This window comes from Notolabrus celidotus, chromosome 21, assembly GCF_009762535.1.
Source record: "Notolabrus celidotus isolate fNotCel1 chromosome 21, fNotCel1.pri, whole genome shotgun sequence".
NCBI lineage: Eukaryota > Metazoa > Chordata > Actinopteri > Labriformes > Labridae > Notolabrus > Notolabrus celidotus.
In genome coordinates this window covers 28,848,776-28,854,019 of record NC_048292.1, presented here as the reverse complement: position 1 = coordinate 28,854,019, position 5,244 = coordinate 28,848,776, and positions in this window count along the sequence as shown.

Here is a 5,244-nt window from a genome sequence, read left to right as displayed (position 1 = left end):
TCTGACCGCGTCTCATGTCAGACTGCACAGGTGAGGACATGATGCTGTTCTTCATGCTTCCTGTAGATCTGGACCATGTGTTTTTGTTCACAGAGCAGAGACAGCAGGTGTTCCCAGCAGGGGAACCAGCGTGGGGCTCAGGATATCAGCACGCATGAGTCTGATTCTTTAAGAGTCAGAGGGTACAGCTTCAGTCTCCATTCATCACTGCCTCTCTGAGATCAGCTTCCCCCTGTACTCACTCACAGAGAGAGAGAGAGAGAGAGAGAGGGAGAGAGAGAGAGAGAGGGAGAGAGAGAGAGAGAGAGAGAGAGAGAGAAAGAGAAAGAGAGAGAGAAAGAGAAAGAGAGAATCCACCAGACCTTTATTAAACGGTCTGTTTGAACCAGTGTTGTAGTACTGGAGTCCAGGACTCGGACTTGAGTCCGAGTCGAGTCACGTTTTGCAGGACTCGTGACTTGGACTTGGACTCGAGCGCTGATGACTCGTGACTTGGACTTGGACTCGAGCGCTGATGACTCGTGACTTGACTTGGACTCGAGCGCTGATGACTCGTGACTTGGGGTCGGACTCGAGCATCGACTGCAAAAGGACCCGGATGATAGAGAGGAGGACTCGGGCTTATATATTGATCCAGACTGTTTTAATGTTCATGTTAGATTTTGTATGTTTCATAAAATGTATTCCGTTCAGAGCGAGGGCTGGCATGAGTGTTCGCCTGCATGTTCACGTGACGTCTGCCAGGATTAAAAGACGCTACCAGCCGTGCATTTTACTTTCAGAGATTTCACAGTAAATGAGAGCAGAGCGACATGTTGGAGATTTAAGAGACCCATCAAGGAAAGAGACCAGCTCAAACTTTAACAGACATCTGTCCAGGATGAACCCAGAGAAGTGAGAGAGATGCTAAAGTTACTGAGACCGTTCATCACTTCACTGTGTTAGTATAACGGTAATATAAGTGACTAAAATAACTAAACCATAGTTATTAAGTTGTTTGATTTATTGTTAGTTTATTGGACACCGGCAGTGATCCCAGTGCAGCAGAATCTCTGAGCGCGTCCCCTCATCAACTGAAGCGCGGCGCGCAATTACACACGTCACACAGCGCTGTGACTTCATTCATAAATTAATCTCCAGACACACCGGCCGGATTTCATCAGAATCTCACTGCAGTGGCAGTCAGACCTCGTCAATTTACTAAAATCAAAACTGAAAATCAAACCGGCCACAGCGCTGGAGGAGAGCGGATCGTACAGGATCAGACACATTTTAAATGTCCAGTAAAAACTTCAGATTCTCTGAAGTCTTATTAAACAAGATAGATTCTCATTAAACAGTCTGTAGTGTCCTCGTGCTCTAACGTCTTCTGGTGAAAAAAACAACAACATTCACCTCTCCCTGTGTCCGCCCCTCCTATCTTACCTGCCCATCCAGGTGAAAACCATCAAACTATCAAAATGAGACTAAAATAAAATAATTATAATTCACATGACATTGTAATGAATTCATGTCATTCGTGCGACTAACACCAATTGCTCAATTTCTGTGATTTGTGCCGCCAGACCACTACTCGCGTCTATTCGTGTCTCTCCATTTCTTTGTGTTTGGTGTGAACACACCATAACAGACTCTCTGAGAGTGAGCCAACATGTTCATGAGGTTCTTAAACATAAGACATGCAGTAAAAGGTTGACACAGCCACCTCAGCCTCTGACACTTCATCAGGTCTGAAGAGTCTGATAAAAGAGGTTGATGACAGCACATGTGGCCCGACACAATAATCTACAACGTCTGAGAGATGGTATTATTCTGCCTTCTAGCTTTGGGCAGAGAGTGCAGGACCTCTGAAGGTGAGCTAATGAGTCAGCACAGTGCACAGGAGCCCAGGGTTAATATAAGCTTCTCACACCTGGTTCCAATCAGAACCAATCACACACACACACACACACACACACACACACACACACACACACACACACACACACACACCTGAGGATGATCCTCTCACTGAACTCAGAAGCTGTGTCTCAATTCAGGGTCTGCATCCTCCTGAGGCTGCATTTTGAAGGCCGATTACGTCACAACGCTGCGCGAAGGCTGTCCCATTTCGAAGGCTCCTTCAAAAACACCCGGATGCAGCCCACAAATGCGGCCTTCTTTTCCCTGTTCTAGAAGGACACATCGCTACTATCCTTCACGGCCTCATACATCCCAAGATCCTTTGCGCGCTGCTCATTCATGAAAATTACTATCCAATATGGTGGCACCTAGCGGGGAAGAGAGAGACTGAGTGGAATTCACTTTTAAATGTAAGTATTTGGGTTTTACTCTTTTGAACATACAACGCCAGATATGTGAAGCTTCAAGGGACCTTAGCACTTTAATGTTTCTGTTAAAATACGTGACGTTAGTAATGCTTACATGTAGCCACGGGACTAGACTGTTATACTTCATATTACATATAAATGGACTAAGATGACCAACTTTAGATGAGGTTGTGAGCCCTGCGTTATTTCCAGACTGTTAAACTGTAGGTAAAGGTTTGCATTGAATACTGAGCTGACTTCAGGATTATTACAATTTTTATTATTATTGTTATTTCGCCATATAAGAATCCTTGTGTCTGTTGACATGACAAAACGTGCTTTACATTTCTTTAGTTTTTTAGGGAGCAAGGATCAAACTGAGAGATTCATAAACCTGAGGGATCAGAACGATCATTACGGGTGTAAAACATTCAGCCACTGTTAGATGGAGGTTAGTCAATAATTATGGAAACACTTTATAATAATGGAACAGTTTTCTTAGTGAAATAATGCTGAAGTCATGTTGAAGTAATGCATGACTCATGATGAATTTCTGTATGAATTAATAAGTAACTCCTGTTGTTCACCATGAACTAATGATCCTGTCTGACTTCATGTAATGACAACGTGTTTAATACATCATTAGTTAAGGTATGGTAATTAACAATTACTTCATACATCAGTTCAGATTTCACCAAATTTGCTGGACATACAAGTTTTTATTTTTAGGATGATTGAATATGAACAGCCTCTCAGGCAGAATTTTAAAATGTCATATTTCTGAGAACATACTGAATGGTGTGTGTATATATACATATACATATATATATATATATATATATATATATACACTATATATATATATATATACACAATATATGTATATATACAGTATTTACACACATATGTCTGTTTATTTAACAACATGTGTCTTGGCCAGCAGGCCAAAACAAATGGGACAACCTGAAAATAAAATACAAAGTGTATACAGACATGGATGATGATATTGAAGCTACTATGTTTTTTAAGATGTTTTGTTTTTCAGAGCTGGCAAAGAGAAAATCAACACTTCTGAAAAGGTGTATGACAACATTCACATCACATAGTCATGTTTTCAAATCTCCTGTCAGCTTTTAGCACTGACTTCATGTAGCATCTACGGACAGCAGAAACCTTGACGTAAAGGTGAGGGCGCGAACAATTGGTGACGCAACCCGGAAATCCTCCGAAGGCCAGACCGTCTCATTTCACAACGGTTAATGCGGCCCTCGAACGTGCCTCCGAAGGACTCACCTCCGAAGACCGCGTAGGCTGCGTCCTCCGAAGGATGCAGCCCCTGAATTGAGACACAGCTACAGACATTCATTTGGTGAAGCTCCTGACAGGAAACAGGAACAGGAAACTCGAAACTTGAAGAGGAAAATGTCAAAATAAAACACCCGAAATAAAATAATACCTTTTATTTCTGAAAAGAATTGGACTTATTGACAAAATGACAAAAGTGTGATTAGTATTATCATATAATATGAAATTAGGGCATGAAATACAGTATTGTGTACGCTGTGGTTTCATTAATGTACAATGATATATGCATTTGTGCCACTATAAAAAATAATTATTATTTAAAATATATAAATAAGAATAATAAATACACAAAACAGAAATTAAACATGTCTATCCCAGTTCCTGCATTAACTCATCTCTATAAACATTTGCTCATATGAATAGTGTCAGAAAATTACATTTCCTAGAGCAGGGGTGGCCAACCAGAGCCATAATAAGAGCCATAATTTTTACTGTGTTACTGCAAAGAGCCACATCATACACATGGGCACACATGAACTGCCCCCATCCCCTTCCCCTAACTCACTCACGCACTCTTACACACACCATACCTCTGCTCTGCCAGATTTACTGTAAATGTCACACATAAACATGATAATGACAAAAATTGTCATTTTCAACAATGAACACTGTGTGCACTGTCTCACAAACTCTCAACAAAAATTTAATAATTTACAACAGCATTTTTCTCTTACCATGCATGTTGCTTAGTGGGATTTCTGGCATTCCTTGCCCTCAACAATCCTTTTCAAATCTGGTTTATAGTCAGTTGTTGCTACTCGAAGCAACTCCTTCACGTGCGTGTCTGTCAGAACAGATCGATGCTTTGATTTCACGTGTTTCAGGGTAGAAAAAACTGACTCGCAGACGTATGTTGACCCAAACATTGACAGTATCTTAAGCGCAGCCTGTTTGACATTTGGGTACTTTTCCATTGGCATACTTTTCCAGAACTGAATGGTCCCTTCTCTCAAAGCAGGTTTCAGTTGGTCCTCCTCACAAAGATCGATCATCTCCAACTCAGCCGCAGCCTCATCCGTGACCAGCGGGGTTTTCAAACAGCCCGTCTCCGCATTAAACGGCTCGACGAGAAACGTAATCTGTGGTCTTTTCAGCTGAAGATCACGGAACCGGGTCACAAAGCTTTCATGCAGGTTCTCAGCCATTGTTGCATATCTGGCTGTTTGCTTATTCAGGACTGCGCCGGTGACTTGCCCGCTGGCTTTTAGCAGGTTGGGAAAATGCGTTAAATCTCTCTTCTGAATATGCGTCTTAAACAGCTTCAGCTTGTTGGCAAACGCAAACACACTTTGCACCAGGTCAGGCAGTATTTTTAACTTACCCTGCAGGGTCAGGTTCAGTCTGTCCAAGTGACACAGCATGTCGACCAAAAAAGCAAGATCCATAATCCACTTGAGGTCTGAGAGCTCGGGATAGTGCTTGTCCTTCTCTTCCATAAACAGTTTCACGGCATCCAAAAGCTCAAGGAAGCGACAAAGTACCTTGCCTTTTGACAACCACCTCACAGTGCAGTGCAGCGGCAGGTCACCTGGAAGGCCTTGGTCCAGCTCAGCGATGAGATTTTTGAATT